The 8,301-nt window shown below is 27.5% G+C and overlaps 1 protein-coding gene and 1 long non-coding RNA gene across 4 annotated transcripts in view; one reads left to right on the top strand and one right to left on the bottom strand.

Annotated features, from left to right (window-relative positions):
* LOC119670810 (potassium voltage-gated channel protein Shaker-like) overlaps positions 1 to 8,301 on the top strand; it is a 536,527-nt gene that overhangs the window by 219,500 nt on the left and 308,726 nt on the right. The window lies entirely within an intron of this gene.
* Positions 1,559 to 8,006, bottom strand: LOC119670820. Its single transcript, XR_005251733.1, has 2 exons — positions 7,846 to 8,006; positions 1,559 to 1,978 (listed from the first exon to the last, which is right to left on the bottom strand). It is a non-coding gene; the product is annotated as an uncharacterized LOC119670820 (long non-coding RNA).

Genomic DNA, 8,301 nt, shown 5'->3' with positions numbered 1-8,301 from the left:
TTTGTCAGCAAAATTAATCGATTTAATGAGTATACAAAATTTGTAATATAAACACTTAATGTAGTGTATATGTGTGAGATATGTTTATTTTTTTTTTTTATAGGAGATTAATATTCAAATTATATTATACAATTTCACATAAACTATATAAATTGTCTATTTAATCGAAATTGCTTTCAAACGCTAGGAATACGAATTGCACCACTCATGTTTATATTGTGACGTCACATATATAGCGACCTCTTAGGAGCTATAAACATTTTTCTTTATAATCTTTATTATAAGGTATAAGGTAAACAAATTCAAATTTATTTTATTAATAGTATTTTATTATTAGTATATTATAGTTTGTGATATGTATATTAATACACTGATTAATGCCATATGAGTGTGTTAAAAATGTCATATCACTAAAATTGCGACTTAATTTTATTTTTCAAGCCGATGATGACATCTTTGAGAATTCTAGTAAATGTAAAAACAAAAAATAAATTTTTTTATTGCACACTTCAAAAATCTTCAACTACCTTACAGAATCAAAGACCAGAGTTGAACTCTGTTAATTTTAAAGAGCGGATTAATTATGTTTTCGTAACACAAGGTGAGGATTGTCTTGTCAGCCGGGAAAGACATGACTACTAATTTTTTTTATAGCAAACGGATATTGTTAATTAACTACCTTGAAAAAAGCAGCACAATGACTGGAAGATACTATAGGTATGTTCACGTACTATCACTCTGATAGTACGGTGTTTGTCTGTTAAAACTGTGGTGCACAGTGTCTATATTCAAATGCTACTCGTATAGAGGTTTGGACCAAAAACACTCTTAAGCCTTTAAAAACTAATATAATTAAAAAATTTTGTGTTAGGGAAAAAGCACTGGCTTTCTACATGATGCCTAAAGAAAAGCTCAATTTAATCTGGTATTGCTAAGGACCAATAACACCTACTAAATTAACCTAACTTAATCTTAACTTAATATACCAAAAAAGAAACATTCTCATTTCCCAAGGAATAGGGTTTGTTTGACAATGCTAACACAATGCTCCGGGTGACACTCAGACAGGAGTTATGATGCAATGCGATTTTTTAGAGTTCAGTGAATTAATTTAATTGTTAATTTAAAAAAAATATATGTCAATGTTAGCCAGTCTCATGGAAAATGAACTTACTTCAGTTCTAAGAAATAGGTGAGTTGTGATAAGACAACATTAAAATTGTAATAAAAAGTATTGGAATCTGATTGTTATCACAACGGTAAAATTGTGGTTAAATAAGTTGGAACCTCGTAGTAAACACGACAAAAAAAATATTGGAAAACTTGGAATTGTATATACGAGGAATGTTTGATAAATCAGTGATATATGAAATAACAAATAAAAATTTTTTTTAGTAATGACTAGTGTAATTATGTTATTATCATTAATTTATAGTAAAAATCTGGGATTTAATGTATTTTTAACAATCATATTGTAGTTGCTATATAAAATCTATAAACCTGCATCTAAAAACATTTGAATCTAAAAATGCTTAAAATTATTATTTATGGTACTTACCTTAATGACAGATGTGAATGCTTCCGTCGGGGTCTTTCAGCTAAACCTAAAAATTCTAATATTTCATATGAAACATGAATTTTGTCATCCTCATTCAAAGTACGTTGCATCACTGTTTGATCGAGTCCATTGTCGATGTAGATACCCGATTGACTCGCACTTACTAATATATTTTTTATACTTAAATTACTTAAAAGTATTACTAAAATCGGTAATAAAATTAATCTCTTCCATTGGAGCATCATTTTGAACCGATTATGATGGCGCCACAGTTTATTAGTCAATATTTTGCACCACATATTATTCACTCCTGTGTTACGTAGAACGAACTCAAGATTTTTCTTGCTTTTCAACAAATCGTGTATGTTAAAGTTTTCATCTTAACACAACGAACTCAACTGATGTATTCGCACGGAAAAACTACGGAAAATATCAAATCAAATTTCGAACGCAATAAATTAAATGTTTAAGTGTTTTTATTTTTGTTAATTTTACGTTGAAATTATTGTTTACATTTAAAACAAATTATAAAAGGTGCATTAAATCCCAACAGACATTTGGCAGAATTTTTTTTTTCATTTTTTCAAATAAATTTTCTAAAAAGTGAGATACAATATTTTTAAGCTTTGAGTTTATAAATAGCATTCAACAAATTCTACATCTGTTGAATTTCTAGTTCAGCTTAGAATAAATTAAGAAACTAAACTTTGTAACCACTTCATGGCACATACAAGATACAAGATACCGAGATACAAGTATGTATAAGAAATATTTGCAAGTATGAAAAAAAAAACAAATATGTAAAGTATGGATTAAAAATAAAATACATTGAGTGTTCCTTTACTATAAAACTTTTTTAAAATAAATAAACTAAATAGTATCTTAAATCACTCGGCCATATCTCTAGCATTAGCATTGACCAGATTCTTGCCTTTATAAATGCCTCTGGCTGGTTCTAGCTTGACCTACTCTCTACCACCCACTATAACGAGGTTTTATGAATTCAAAACGGCTTGTTTTAGCTAATTGAGAAGGACTCGTTCCTACCTCCATCACAACTAACTAGAACCTTAAATAGTGGTCTAATAATTTTAGTAAAGCATAACGAGTATTTAAATAAAATAGAGTTTTTGATTATCTCAGTTAATTTTTTAGTTATGTAGAAGTATGCTTCAGATTAATATAATAATAACAGTGCAACAGATAGTGGAATAGAGGAAACCAATACAGTCACATCCAATTACCCACATATCTACCCAGGAGTATGCAAAATAAAATTAAAGTCTACTTATTCATCTGATCATATCACGTTGGCATTCTTAGTTAAGTTTTTTCATTTGATAAAATAAAATATTTACAAATAAAACAGGTTTCATTTATCTGATTATGTACATATAAAAAAATATAAATATAAATATAACTGAGAATAAAAAAAAAATTATTATCAAATGTGCCGCTACTTCAATAGACAAAATTTCATAATTCTTGCCAATAGATTAACATTATTTGCTACAAGATATTTTGGTTTATAATAGAATAAAGTAATTAATTTAGGTCAGAGAGATTTTATCTGTTTGTAGAATAATAATTTTCTTGTTAATTGTCTGTGGGATTTTATTCCATAGAAAACTCGCAATAATTCTTAACTGCACTATAATTTCACAATAAGTAATTTTTATTCAATGGAAATTAAAGATCAGTTTGTCTTATCATAGAAGAAAGTATTGTATGCCTTTGTGGTTTCATATTTTGTATTTCGACAGAGAGATTTCCAAAAAAAGTTTATATATAATTTAGAATTATAACTTATCTTAATACACAGTCGTGACTAGATATTTTAAATAATTATGAAACAATGTCTGCTTCCACTATCGAAAAGTTTTCAGTTTTAAGTTAATATAAAAATACACTGAGAAAGCATTTTTAATACGATTTATGTTTAATTTTATTTAAAAAATATATGTGTCTAACTCCTAACATTTATTTTTTTGAAAATAATCCCTTTGAATTCTTTGAATTTTTTATTAAAGTTTTCTTTATTTGCATTCATACGCTTCGTCACACTCCATCGATCCAGTAGATAATAAATCGTATTGCTTGTTACGTGTCAATATACTTTGAGAAATATTGTGGACCTACATTTTAAGTACATTGTTCCACGACTGCACTCTTAACGTCAATTTTTTTTAAAATAATCTGTGTGTATTATTCGGAATCTTTATTAAACTTTTATTGTTGGATCTATTCTCTACGTCACAATCATATTTCTAGAACCAGTAGACAATTGATGATATTGTGTATCACGTATCAATATACTTTGAGAAATATTGTGGACCCATAAATATTGTTTTAGGATTGAACTCTTGACGTCAATTTTTTTGAAAATAAACTGTATCAATTCTTCGGATTTTTTATTAGGGTTTTCTTTGTTGGATTTATTTAACACAACTAGTAAATCCATGGATTCCATAATATCAACAAGTATTTTTATTTAATTAGGTAAGTGAAAGTGACGGTAATAAAGAATTAATTACGTACGAACAATATAAATATAATATAAATATAGAATATAATATTATCTATATTATAAGTATATATAATAAAAGATATATAAAAAGATAAATAATAAGTAGATAATGGAAGAAAGAAGGCTTGAAACTACCTATGAAAGTAAAGATTTAGTTGAAAGGTGTTTAACGGTTTGACTCTTTAAGTTGAAAATTTCACGACTATGTCTACCATCAAGGGTTGACCGAGTCATGACTGCATATACCTATACTTTGTACTCAAAACAAAAATGGAATATAGATATCAATTTTTATAAAAATACAATATAATCAATAGCTTTGAATTTTTAAATAGATATTTAAATTGAATTATTATTTTTGAATTATTATTTATATAATTACAATCAAACTTCCATAACTCGAACTTTTATAACTCTAATTTTCTATAACTCAAACTAAATAGAGTATGACAGGGCTTAGAGAGCAAGTTACATAAAATTCTTTAATTCAAATTCTCCATAAATGGTACTTCGAGTTATGGAAGTTTGACTGTAATCATATTAATTAATATATTCATATTAGGAGTTAATACTCCGAAGAAAGTCACAGTGCATAGGATGGATAGATTGTGTCTACAAAATGCTAAGTTAGAGAATATGAAAAAGATATTGAAATCATATATGAGAGTGACCGACCAACACTGTGTTGTGATAACGTGAAAAATATCCTAAAAACGATACCCAAACAACTACAGCTGATATTGATTGTGATATTTAAACAATTTCATAACAATAATTATGTTCTATTGCAATATTAGATGGCTCTTATTTTGATTAGACATACTTATTATTAGAAAAACATACTTGTTTTAATGAAAGACAATATATTGTTATACCAAACTACTTATTTACTATTATATGTTGGCTAACGTACACCTCCGTGATACGCTATTAATCACTTTGATTAAATAAAGTTCTTTTAAATGTTTCTTTATGATCATTAAATTCTTTAAGAGAGGCTTCTGAGACCAGTGCGTTGAAATTAAAATCTTATTTTATCACAGTAATATATTCGTCTACTTTCCAAAGAGTAAATACATTTTGAATAATCTGCAAATCTTATTAAAAATTGTATATAACAAATAAATCAGAAAATAATTTATGTTGTAGTACTATCATTGAGAAAAAGGAAGAAAAGAACTGATGTCAGTTAGACAAAAACCTATGATTTTGCTACATGTTGCATGATCAGTAATATCTGTTAGAATCCTTGGGTTAACTATAGAATATATGAAGAATATGCATAAAAACAATAAACCCTATAGATTATATTTCATTTATGCCCTGGTTTCGAGAGAACAAGAATAAAATCTTTGAAAAGTTAGCAACATTTCGGAAAAATGCTATATTTGAAATAATTCATAATTTTTATAGTCTTTTAATCATTCTGTAATAGGCTAACATGCAACTATCATAGCATTAATTCTAAAGAAAATAAAAAAGCAGTGACCTCAGGGCACATTGATTTTTTAGGAAGAATTTTCGAAGAACAACAAAAAAATGTTCTTGACTTATAGCTAAGTTTCCGATAGAATCTATGCGAACTCTTTGGGCAAACTATTATTCTGATTGCTAGATACCTGATAGAATTCATGCGATGATAAATTGTTATATTGACATCTACTTCTATATATTTTTTGATATTTAGTACCAGAAAAACTTGGAAAATACGTAGTATGTTATATACGTATATAACAAAAGAAGAATATTGTATTACGTATGTATTCATATTATTTGCTAATTCATTAGGTTTATTTGAATAGAATTTTTCGTTTACATAAGTCGAGGATATTATAGCCTTTTAACACTAGACAATGTACCTTAAAATGGTTTAGTGTTCGATTAATTATTTTCTACTAGATCTATTCTTTAATTTTCTTTTCATTACCAATATTAAATCTATATCTATAAGCCTGACTAACATCCCAAATATAATTCTTAGAAGAATAATCTGCTTTATCAAAGGCTCAGCGTGATCTCTAGAACAAAGTCTTAAGGCTTATATCCAGGTGTCTTAATAAAAGTGGCTTATGTGCTACTGGGAGTGCAAAAAGAACTCTGTCGCTGCCAAAATTTAATAGTAAAAGAATTAAGGAATTTGTGCACCTTCACTGCTATACGTTAGTCTAACTGAAACTAGATTATATATATATATATTTAAATATCTCTGGTTAGATCTTTGTTTCGGGAAGAGTTATCATAAGTTATCATAAGTAATTTAGAAAGAATTTTTATTGTTTATGTTGAAGCTATTTGAGCCAGTGCACTTGAGCACTTTTACTCTTTATTAACTCGAGGTATTTTCAAAAAATTCTTCTTTACGTCTTGACTGGATTAATGTTTATCACTTCATCAGACTAAGCAATAATTGACCTTATATCATAAGGTCAATTATTTATTTGATTATGTATTTAATAATATTTGTTGTAATTAATTTTTGTTGTCTTTTTATTTCTGTTTGAGTCCTTTTAATTTTTATATTTCTAAATATAGTAGGAATGAATTGATATTGAATATATTGCACATATATTTAAATATATTTCTTTGAATAAATTTTTGAGGGGACTTCAACCTCTCAAGTTCGCCTGACTACATGCCTGTATATAAGTATATTTATTATTATAGTATACAAAAATAAGTTATTTTTTAGCATAATGTCTACTTCTGAATCGATGTAAAATTTCGCTGCTGATCAGTGGTCTATATAAGTGGGGGTTTTGGGGTTTAAACCCTCTCTAAAATATTTTGGACCATTTTATACTGGATATTAATGATTTTTTTAGGTAAATTTTTTCATAATCATATTTTTTCAGTGTTCGAAACCGAGTCTAGATTTAAAAGATATATAGCGATACCAGCAGATTAGAATCTTTCAAGCCAGTTAATGTTAATAAAGTTTACTTAAGATATATGTGTAATAATTGAATTTTAAAAGATAGTTCACTTTAATATCAGAAAGTAAGTTCTGCCTCGCAATAGTAATAACGCTAAAAAATGTTAGCCAAAAACTAACGAGTTGTTTAGGAGTTTCTTTGGTGTTATATTCCATTTATTTTCTGCATTCGTACTGCGGGTGATATATAACAAATTCTATTAGGTTTGTTTGTATATTATTAACTAAAAATTTCAATCAATAACTCGGATAGTCATCTGCTTATAATACATATAAATACTGAATAGTTTTCAAGACCCCCTTTCTTTTACCCCTTTAAAAGAGTCTCTGTATACCGCTGCTGCCACTGTTCACCGAATATCTTAGTTGTTTAACAACTAAAAAGTTATTGTACGAAAAAGAATTTCGTTTGCCAGACAACACGCGCGCTTTTAATATTTACTTCAGTATACTTCCCGAGTACTTTATAATCTATAATATATGGCACATGCAACAAGATCGTGTTGTATAATTTAATTAATTGATATACACAGAATTGAAATGTAAACAATGGAAAAGTGGCGAAAGTAATGGTATATGGTATAACAAAATCTTTATATACAATTATATATATCCACAAAACTATAAGTATGTGAGTAGTTCAATGTAGCCTCTTCGATGTTTGAGCTACATATATTATACGGATGCGGCTGTCGATGATTTCCATGAAGCTGCTTTTGTTTATTGCTGCTTTTGTTGAGCAAAAACGCAATACTTCTGATTAATTTTACAATAAAAATAATTAAAATAATAATACTAATAAGAATAATAGGCTTTTACGTTTTTTACTTTATATTTCATTAGTATTCCGCGATGATATTTCGCTTTCAAATAGGAAAGCTGTACGTAGTTGTATTTCAATGGGAGTGCCTTCGAGGAGAATTGAATTTCTTTATGAGTATTTCACACAAATTTATTTAACACAAAAGCCACACAAGCAACCATTTTTCCATTTTTCCATAAAACATTTTTTATGTTTTAATTATTATTAATAATCTTTTATTGCATAATTAGAGTAATAAAGTTTATTTCATGCACTTAATACACAAACTAATTCCATGAATCGCACGATTTATAATTTTTTGAAAAGAATTCTTTAAGAAAAAAACATTTGCCTAATGTCGATAAATGAGCGAACCGAAAAAGACGTCCGTTAACGATAGTGCATTGCGCAGAGGTTCAGAAATAACTGATGAGAGACTTTAAAAATTGTGTGTAAATAAAAAACAAGCTAAACTAAACTAA

Source organism: Teleopsis dalmanni, chromosome 1, assembly GCF_002237135.1.
Source record: "Teleopsis dalmanni isolate 2A chromosome 1, ASM223713v2, whole genome shotgun sequence".
NCBI classification, from domain to species: Eukaryota; Metazoa; Arthropoda; class Insecta; order Diptera; family Diopsidae; genus Teleopsis; species Teleopsis dalmanni.
This window is presented reverse-complemented; position numbering and strand designations above follow the sequence as displayed.